Raw genomic sequence first — 11,572 nt, forward strand, 5'->3', positions numbered from 1 at the left:
ACTCTTTCCATTCCTGCCATCCCCAGACAGAAATGGTTGCTATGAAAATCTGATAAAGAAAAACTTGACACTTCCTGAGATCAACCAGGCTGACTTCCAAGAAATGTCAAATCATTTACTTTACCTTGGCTGTCATCCTTTGCACTGGATCTTGTTTTTAAGCAAGGCTTACAACGAATTCATAAATAGGCATTATTTTCCCCTGTTTAAGAGAGGAGGAGCCTAGAGTTCAGAGTAGCTGAGTAAAGTATCTAAGATCTCACAGCTAAAAAGTATTAAGGTATACTGGCTTTCAAGAAAAAATTACAAGTATGACAAAAGACAAGAAAAAACACAGTTTGAAGAGGCAAAGCAATCATTAGAACCAACCTCAGATATGACACAGATATTGGAATTATGAGATAAAAAAAATTAAAAAATTATGGTTAATATGCTAAGGGCTCTAGTAGAAAAAATAGACCGCATGAAACAACAGATGGGTAATGTAAGCAAAGAGATGTACATTCTAAGAAAGAATCAAAAGAAAATGCTAGAAAGCAAAAACTCAGTAGCAGAAATGAAGAACGTCTTTGATGGGTTTCTCAGTATACTTGCCATGGCCATGGGGAAAAAAAACCCAGAGTTTGAAAACCAGTCAGTGGATTAGAGCTAGAGACATCACTGAGAATTCATGCTTAGCTTAATAAAGACACAGGTGTTACACGTAAAATTATTTATAAATACGTGTGTATACAAAGGTTAGTACACACACACAGAGACTATTTTAAAGAGACAGCACTAACATAAAGCAGTAGTATAACTGAGGGTGGTCTTGCCACCCAGGGAACATTAGGCAATGTTTGAAGATATTTTTAGTTGTCATCTTTTGGGGAGAGGTACTACTGGCATCCAGTGAGTGAAGGCCAGGGATGCTGTTAAGTATCCTACGATGCATAGGGGAGTCCTCCAAAACAAAGAATTTTCCAACAAAAGTTATCAATAGTGCTAAGACTGAGAAACCCTGATTGTAGAGCCACACCTTTTTAAAACTCTGAGGGGCATTTTTTTTTTCTTAGAGTGACTCTATCAGGCAAGGGTCTTAGAAGGATACAAAAGACTCATTCTGCTAAAACCTTAGAAATGGATTCAAAGGAGCCTACATACCCAGCTACGGGCAGCTTACGGAGACGGGCAAGTGATATGGAGGCTCCCAAGATCTCCTGCAGAAAGCTGTTACCTGCTTTCTGCAGACATGAAGAATCCAGGGCATAGAGACGGTATTTGCAGAGCCTGCTGAGAACTGGAATTATGGAAAGGAGGGCTAATTGGAAGGAGCTTTGGTCACAGATACTCCCAGATTTTGGTACTGAAGCAGGACAGGAACAAGGGAGAAAATACCCCAATGTCTCTCTTCATTTCTTCAGATCTCCTACCAGATCCAATGGGAAGCCAGAGGACAAAGATGCCCAGGGACTGCAGGCTTCACGGTCATGCCTCGCAGGGCACAAAGCAAGGCAGAGCAGAGTTTAGGTTCTCCTTGCAGTAAATCTGCAGGGATGGGAGTTGGGTGGAGGAATGGCAAACACAGAATAGCCAGCAGAGTGGTCTTTCTCACTTTTGCCTTAGCATGCTTCTCAGGTACTAATAGCCAGTGAAAGGCATAGCAATGGGGACTAGAGTCCACGGTGCCAACACTTATATGAGAAGTAAAGTACTGTTTCCCAGGGTAGTCAGCTAATCTTCCAAGCCATTGCCACATGCAGCAGTTCTAAGCAGAATACAAACTGATGTTCAAGTTCGATATTTCCCAAAGAACTCATGCCTCATGGTCACCTACTGCTGGTTTTAAGGCAGGAATCAGGCGTGTGGCTGATCGGTTCTATTGATAAGGTTGTGGGGTGGAAAGAGGACTGGTTTGTAGCCAGGAAGTCAGGGTTCAAACCAAGTTCCACTCCTCACTAGCTGTGTGCCCTGGGGAAATCCTCAGATTTCCCATTTGCAATAAAGAGCAACTGTATAATTACAGAGCTGCATGAAACTGGAGATCCTCCCATCCCATGTGAACCATCTGAGGCCCTGAGGGGTGAAGAGAAAACCTTATTTATTCCAGCTGGAACATTTCCAGCAACTGTGGCAAGAGACGATCAAACCAACCCAAATCTCAAAGCAAAAGCTTTGTTAGCTGCTGAGACTCTCAGGGAGTCCAAAAAAAGCATCGTGCTGTAAAGGTAAGCCTACTGGTTGACGGGATGTTTTCCTGTGTCTTCTCTAGCTACCCTTCATGTACTGTCCTCCCAGAAGGTGTTCTCAAAGTTCTCCATATGTGTGTAGCATCCATCCGGTGTCACCCTTCTTCACGGGGTCCTAATTGCACTCCGCTCCTTTCCAGGTACTCAGAACATCTCTTCTCCTGGCAACTGCATGTATTATCATCTTTCTGTGTTCTAGGTGATGGCTACATCCTTCTGCAATCCCTTGAAAGTCTTCTCCAAGGTTATGCCCCTTTCAATGATGGATTATATAAATCCCTTCCCCCCAAAAGAAAGAAACACACACACACACACACACACACACACACACACACACACACTTTTCAGCTTTCAAGTTGCCCTTTGCAGTATCTCTGATTTTTCACTGCACATCCCCCGTGCCTCCCACATGGCCCATTGTGTCTGCAGCCCTGGGCTAGCCCAGCCCCATTGCCATGTATTGCAACTTTATAAGTGTGCTTCCTAGCCCACGAGGTAAAGGCCAAGGGGTCTGAGGTGATCTTGAGATGGGTCAGCCTTCTTGAAACTTCTGCCCTAACGGAACCCTTCTTAGGTTGCTCGTCATTCTCAGTGCGATGTCGTTAAATATTTACCACCTCACTAGCCCTTTCACCTCTGAATTACACAGTGATGTAGCTGGAAATTTAGGGCACTCAAGCAAAAATATTTGGAGCACATTATGGTTATTGAATTGCAGAACAAAATTTTCTAGTCTCCTTGCAATTCAAGTGCCATTTAAATGGTGTTTATGACCACAGAGAGTGAGGAAAGCGGAGCAACCAGCAGGATGCTTCTGATTCCTCTGATCACTAGGACCAAGTTAGTAAAGTGGAGTTGGGAAAATGCTTCATTTCTCAGTTCTCTTCTACTCCCTAAACTCTAGCTTTATGGAAAGGGTCTAGGAAAGTCTTGGCCAGAAGCAAATTTTTGATAATCTGGGTTCGTGGAGAGCTATACATAACACATTTGTATTAGTTATCTGTTGCTGTGTGAACTATTGCCTCAATTCTTAGTGTCTTGAAAAATTAATGTGTATGCTCTCACACAGTTTCTCTGAGTCAAGAATTAGGGAGCAGCTCTGCTGGATGGGTCTGGCTTAGGGTCACTCCTGAGTTTGTGGTCAAGATGTCAACCAGGACTGCAGTCACCTGCAGGTGACTGGGACTGGAGGACCCACTTACGAGGTGGCTCACTCACATGGATGGCAAGTTAATGCTGGTGGTTGGCAGGAGGCCTCAGTTCCTCACCATGTGGACCTCTCCAGAGGGTTGCTTGAATTGTTCTCATAACATGACACCTGGTCTTCCCCAGAATGATTCAAGAGAACAAGGCAGATGCTGCAATGTCTTCAATGACTTAGCCTTAGAAGTCACACACTGTCATTCCTACGATATCAATGAACACCAGGAGGCATAGTTCACTAAAGGCCACCTTGGGTCTCACTAGATATTACCCATTTCTAATGGCATTCAAAGTTTTCAATGAAATATATACCCAATTTAGTAATCAATAAACATTGTGGTAATGAAAATCATGCGGGGATATCTAAGTATGACTTAAAGAATTGAATTTATTACTACCTTCCAAAGCTTGTGAGGCTACACCAAAGTCTAACCGAACTCCATATGTTCCTACAATTCCCTTTTTCTTAGTTTTGGTAACAGAGTTTCTAGAAGACCCATGCCTCAGTCCTGTAACCTTGAAATTGTCACAAGTGCTTGCAGTTAAGTCTTAAATTCATGTCTCCAACATCTTTGAAGATTAAGAATATTTTTATCTTTCAAAAAGCTTTATAAAAATTGATATGAATTGCCATGCTTAGGAAGTAACTTAAATGGCAGCTGTGATTCTGTCCATGTTTTTTCAATTTGTTGAAATTAGTTTGTTTATGTAACACAGTGCACACAACCTGCATTTCCAAGAGCACGTCTGTATGTGTGTCATCACATTTCAGTCTGTATGTAGTCTTTGCAACAATTAGAAGGAATTTCTATTTTATTAAAACCCTCGATTCATTTTCATTTTAAAATGATGTTCTAATTAAATAAGGAATTTCTAAGGTCATAACATTCCAGGTACAATTGGTTTGCAAAGGACCTTATCCATGTTCCACTAGAAAGACACAGTCTGTATAATAGGCTTTCAACATATGTGATTCAGGTGCAGACTTTGGGAAAAATAAGCCAAATGAGAAAGAGTAGTGCCTTGTATTTGCAAAATTAGAAACAGTTGAGATTCATCTTCTTTATCTCAGTGTCATCCTGACACCTTGTTTCCAAGTTGTCAGGTCTGCTACCTTTGTTTCCCAGATACTCGACGACTCCACACCATGAGAACCTAGGTTTTCAATCTTTCTATGATGTACTGCTCTTGTAAGGTACTTATTTGGCATCTTAAAGTAACCCAGCCACAACAAAGCATTCAGAAGGTTCTCCATTTGTGCCAGACCTATTTTTATTCACCACCTAAATGATCATTACACTATTTTTGCAAACCAATCCTTTGTACTCTGTCTCTAAGTGCTTTCTTTGGCTCCAGAGCATAGCAGATACAACTCCATAGGAAACTCAATGGAAAGCTATAGTCTTAAAACCTAAATGAAGTAGTACTTATAATCCAAAGAGCTTTCTTTCCCTGTCATAACTGGCACCCTGACTTGACACCAACCATGAAGAAACAAGCCCTAATTGACATCATGGCAAAAAGCCAAGCCAAAGGCTTGTAAGTACAGAACAAACCTCTTAACCACCAGGATGAGGTCATTGGTACTGGTGCAAATCTAAAAGGTTAGCACAGCCTTTCCAAGCAAAGAGGGTCATACTCATAAAAACTTAGAGTCACATGAAATGGAATGAACCATAGCATCCAGTACCACACAATATAAATGAACTAAACATTCTCTTCCAGAGAAAGTCACCTAATAAATCCCATCAGCATGTATTTAATCGAGGTAGTTTAAGGGATCTTAAAAAATAAAAAATCCTAAATACTGGTGAGTTTCCCTTGGAGAAATATAACCAAAGTTGTCGCTCAGTGGGAATTATGATTAGCATTACTTTCTAAACAAGCAGTAATTTTGATTACAAAGCTTAAACAGCATTTTATAAGGAAAAAATGAAGAGAAACAATAAGCCAGAGCCAAGCAAGCCAATTATTACCAAACATACCAATGGGAAATGCTTAAAGTCTATGCAATTTAGACACTTTGATCAAATATTGTTAAATTTTAATAAGAAACAAACTCGTATGTGGTACATCACACTTCATTTTAACTGATGTGTTCTGCAGGGAAGCAATGTTAGAATTTTTGTAAAATTAAAGCTGTTTAGCTGGATTTCAGAGATTTTCTTTGCAATTTTTATAAATTGAATACACTGGGTAAATCTGGTACAGCAGTTTCAGTACAGTCATCCTTTGATATCCACGGGGGATTGGTTCCAGGACACCCCCTTGGATACTAAAATTCAGGGATGCTCAAGTTTCATATATAAAATGGCAAATACTGTATTTGCATATAACTTATGCACATCTTCCTGTATACTTTAAAGCATCTATAGATTACTTATGATACCTAATACAATATAAATTCTATATAAATAGTGTTATATAAATTGTTTTGTATATAAATTGTTTTGTTTATACTGCATCGTTTGGAAAATAATGACAAGAAAAGTTAGTCTGTACATGTTTACTGCAGATGCAACTGTTGTAGGTCCAAGTACACAGTACACTCAGCAACCACGTAACTATTTTTTTTTTTTGGAATATTTTTGATCCAATGTTGGTTGAGTCTACAGATTCAGAACCTGAAGATACAAACGGCCAACTGTAATAATAATAATAATAATAAAGCACAAAGAGAACATGATTTGGTTTAATCATGTTAGAATTTTTCCTGAGTATTTTTATTTTGCAATCAAAAAGAAAATCTGTTCTACTGAAGGCTTAATCAAGTGAAAACTTGGAGTGTAGCCAAATTCACATACTTATTAAGGGGAGGAGGATGGTGTAAGACACTAGTCTGATTTATTAAAATATGTGGATTATGGAATAGTTTTTAAGACATGCTGTGTAGTGAGAGATAACACGTTGTTTTGTAAAGAGCAAGATGGTTGGTAACTGAGTCCCGGTTTCAGTGTGTATTAGCTTGTGACCTTGGACAAGTCACATCCTTTTGGATTTGAATATTTGTTCTGTGGATCTAATTTAAAAATAATTCCTTTGTCCATCTCACAAGATTGAGGTGATGATCAAATGAGATCAGGTACACGGAAGAACATTGTAAACGCTTAAGTTCTGGATATATATGAAGTATTTTTATTATATTCAAGTCTATGCAGTAGCAACTTAAGCCAATAAAGAGTTGCCCGATACTGATCTTCAAGGAATATAATGAATACCTGACTGTATTTTAAATTAACACACCAACTTTGTGTAAGTAACTACTGCTTCTTCAGTACTCAATAGTTGTTTCTCTTCAATAAGCCATTCCCTTCATGCTCTTTTCTTCATTATAATGAATATGATCATCTCTTTTTTGCATTAAAAGTACAAAGGAAAATTGCAATTCATCACCTGCCCTTTCAGTTGTTTCAACTCACTTATGAAGTGAATGGTTACTATTTGCTAAATTCAGTGGGAGATAATCTGGTTTGTCTTTCACTCAAGAGTTTTTAACCAATAGAGACATAGTGATGATTGCATATAATTAACTATAATACAAAGCAGATGAAAGAATACTTATAAGGATGGTCCAATGTTCTGTCGATGCTCTAAGGAAAGATTATCTCTAGAGAGAGATTTAGAAAAGTTTTATAGAGGTGAAATTTTATTAGAGTTGGTTCAATAGCATGTTCTAGGCAAACAGACATAGAGCATGGAGGCAAACAGTAGACTAATTAGGTTAGAAGATACGTTGCATGGGGGAAGTAGAGGGGAACTATGGCTGCAAAGATAGATTGAGGCTACATCAAGAAGGATTTTAAAAGTGAAAACAGGCCTAGCAAAAAGCCAATAAGAGAAGAGAAACAAATATTTTCTTTTCTCTTAGGAGATTGTGTCTTATTATTTTTCTTGTAACAAAAGCAATACACGTGTCACAAAATAACAAAAACAAGCAAAGAAGAAAGTAATCACTTAAATCTCACAATGATTCTATTGTGTTCTAATTTTACAAAGTGAGAAATTCAGCTTAGAAAGAATAAATATTGCCCAGGTTCATTGAAATGGACTTAGTTGTGTTCCCCTCCCCAAATTTTATATATGGAAGCCCTAACCCCCAGTTGATGGTGTTTGGAGGTGGGGCCTTTGGAAGTTAACTAGGTTTAGGTGAGGTCATGAGGGTTGGGTCCTGATCTGAAGAGATTAGTGGTCTTGTAAGAAGAGATATAAGAGAGCTTTCTCTCTTTCTCTCATGGAACTCTTACAAAGAAGATGTCATGTGAACACATAGCAAGAAGGTAGACATCTACCAGCCAGGAAGAAAGATCTCATCATAAACTGGCCCTGCAGCACCCTAATCTTGGACTTCCAGCCATCAGAACTGTGAAAAGCTGAAGTCTGTTTTTTAAGCCACCCAGTCTGTGTCGGTTATGGCAGCCCAAGCTGAATAATACACTCATGTGGCTGGTAAGTCTAGGCTCACACTTTTAATCTCAAGATTAAATGAAAATAATATAATCTACACCCCAAAGCTAAGACAAATAATAATAACAACAGCTACATAATGGTTTAAATACTTTACATGTATTAACTCATAAAATGCTTACTATAAAGTTATGAAGTTTGTTCTATTATTATTTCTTAATACACTAATAAAATAATTTAAAATACATTATGAAAATAAAATTTGAACTGCAAAATAAAAAATAGGGAATGATTAATAACCCAGGATACTCTCTTAATAATGGTAGATTGGATTCGATATGCATACACAACTCTAAATGAAAATTTTTTTTGTTTTATTTTTTGTTTTGTCTATAATTAATTCCTAGGCTAACAGTGTTCCTGGAACAAAATTTTTGTAATTTCATGCTTCGGCTACTCATGGTGAAAAATTATAATGGCCTTGAAATAGAAGAATCCGGAATGTGTGACAGGCATATACACGTGGGACACAAATACACAGACTGACTGGCTCTGAAAATGTTTATCTGTTTAGAAGCCTAAACTTGAAGATTTTTAAGAAAATTCACAATAAGACACCTGATCATCTGGGTATTCTGAAGCACACGCAACCATTACACACCATTAATGATCTATCTAGAGAATAAATTATCTTAGTTAAATTAAGACCTTTTTGCAATAGAAAAATTGCTAAAGGAGAAAGATATGCGCTTATTCATCAGCTTGGAAGGATCATGAAAGGACCAGGATAGCATAATTAGTGCTAATAGAAAAAAAAAATAATGACATGAGAGACTGAGTTCTTATAAAATTATAATAGTTTTGAGAATTAACATTACGAATTCGTTTAAATTGAAAAATTGAAAGATTTCATCAAATCCACTTCTCCCTTCAAGATTTTCTCTCCCTGCCCACAGATCTTGTGAACTCTTTCATTTTTAAATGTTTTCTATATTCTTTATTTTGTTTCAGAAAAGTGGCATTTTGATTTTAGAGAAGAAAAATCTCATCCCAGGACATATCTCCAATCTTACAAAAATCGTTTTTAAAAACTAAACTATAACAGCTATAATACTTATAACAACTATAGAAAATAACAATTATAATAATACAAAGTTTAGACCTTCTCTGTCTTTTGATAATATGATACCACGTGCATTAACCAAACAGCTTAAGCACTTAGGCATCAATTCTCCATTCAATTATATCAACCAATAAGGTGGATCTCTCACACCCATAAAATATATTCAACAGTTACATGTATTCTTGTATTGTAGCAAAATCAAATTAATCATAAAATAAAATTAATACAATGATATGAATTATATGCACGAAGATGTCTTCAAATAACGGATAAAGAACATCTCATTTCCCAACCTAAGTTCTAAAATAATTGAGATAAGATAAAAAAAATCATCAGATAGAGACCAAAAATAACTTCTTTGATAAAGAGATTCTTTTAGAAAATCTGGTTACATTTGAACCCCAAGATTAGGCAGACTTACAAAGCAGCACTGGACTAGGGAGGACTCCTTACCTGCAGGCATGGGGTCCATCCACAGAAGGAGACAGAGGCCATACTGACTCTCCAAAGGCAGATAGCTATTTTATAACAAAGTAAATTTTAAAAAATTATTTGCATCATATAGCTGCTTTGCATAAATGATTTTTATTTAGTTAAATATCTGTTGCAGAGTTTATGAACTATTACAGGTAAATCTGTGGTTCACAGAGGTATACCTTGGAGTAATAGCAAGCATTTTCTGATATTTCCATTGCTTAATAATTCTTCTTTTCTGTCAGGAACTAAAGTCAGGTGTTCCAAACCAGTCTTAATTCTAATTTTTACCTGCTGTGTAATTAACTGATCATCTTCGGCCCCAAGTCCATATAAGAGGATTGTATGTGTAATACTGTCAGATGGGATGGCAAACTGTGATGCTGACAGGCATTTTAAGTGAAATGCCAAGGATATGTTGAACAACAACGATGTATGTGCTTTGTAAATTCATCCTCATATATTACTGAACCATATTGGTTTTTCTTCTTTATGGTAGACTCTTCCCAACAAAGTGATCCTTCCCCCCAGTTTATTTCAGCAAACTGAGCAGCTGATAGGCACTCAACATTTGTGGAGGTCTATTAATACCTGTCATTAACGGGCATTGTATTAATCTCCAGAGGCACAATTTCTGTCCTTGAGGAACTTATAGTCTACTCAGAGGAAAATATTCAGTATAGTATTAAGTTTGCTACATCCTCAAAATACAAAAAATTAGCCTTCTTGGGATCTATTTCTGACAGCATCTCCAAGGAACATTTTGTGGGGAATTGATTTTCAGTAATAATGTAGCGCAGGCCTCAAATTGTTCATAACTTGTTATAGATCTATTTTCTAATATTTAATTCATTGTCTTGAGTTTTAATTTCCTTAAATTTAGTATTTATTTATATGCCAATATCTTAGCTGTAGATGTTTCCTTGTCCCAAGATTACCCTAATCACTGAAACTTTGGACCTCATTAACTACTTTCCTTCATTTAAGAATCAGAGTTATCATGGTAAGCTTTACTGGAGCCTTTGTTCGATGCTCATACACGTTAGCATGCACAAAATCAGCACAGGAGCCTGGATATTGGGGACTTTGTGTTTACCCCCCGATGACTTTCTTAAGCTGATGATATAGCCTTTTAAATTTTAATAAATACTTCCTGATGTACATTGTCCAAAAAACACATTTCGAGAAACTTTTTTCAATAGAATGCTCCCTCCCAGTATGACAATGTCTCTCAGCCAGTAAAAGAGTTAGAGAAGGTAGCTCTCATTGATGTTTCTTTATTATAAAATACATCCACAAAGTCAAGTGTAACTTGGCTGGACAGTGTCTTATTGTCTAACTCTCTTTTAGAGATATGAGAATTAACTCTGATATAGCTCACAGTTCTTTGGAATGGAATTAAGAAACTTTTCTATTTAGATTCTTCTGTCTACCAGGCAGCTTTTTCTTCTAACAGCATTGCAGAGCAATACTTTATTATAACTTTATTATCCTTGGGGTAGAACCATAAACAGAAATAATGTTGATAGTTCTCTATAGAAATATCACTGTGGAAGGGAGAATGAAAAAGCTCATTCTGAAGGTTTCAGTAACAAATGCATTGACAAATATTTTTTCCTTTATGTTTAGGAATTAAATCAGTGGAAAAGAGACTGGAAACGAGCGGTTAAAACACTAGAGGCTGGAATCCACAGGGAAATGAAAGTCAGGCACTTTCATCAATGTTAAGTAGACAGTAATGACATCGGAGCTCCTTTAGGAGGCTAAAAAGGCACTGTGAATGTGTGGCCACAGCTACAATCATGGGATCTGTGTGGTTCCTAAAAGCCACTACATCGATCCCAGCAGGGAAGTGCAGGCTTGAATGCAGAGACTCTGGATCAACCCAGCCTCTGGACACTCATGGCAAATGTAGTGCGCATGTTTTATTCAAATTTGAATTTAATTTATCTTAATTATAATTTATTAAATAAATTTCATTTAAATTAAATTTAAGAAGCACTTCCAAGGGCTTGTGAACTTTTGTACTGCTGTTACACAATATACTTACATTTTTCTAAGAGCTTTACAAAAGTGAATTCATTTATTACTCATAGCCATCCTCTGAGGTAGTACAATCATTATCTGCATTTTACAGATG

This window comes from Pteropus alecto, unplaced genomic scaffold, assembly GCF_000325575.1.
Source record: "Pteropus alecto unplaced genomic scaffold, ASM32557v1 scaffold127, whole genome shotgun sequence".
Taxonomy (NCBI): Eukaryota; Metazoa; Chordata; class Mammalia; order Chiroptera; family Pteropodidae; genus Pteropus; species Pteropus alecto.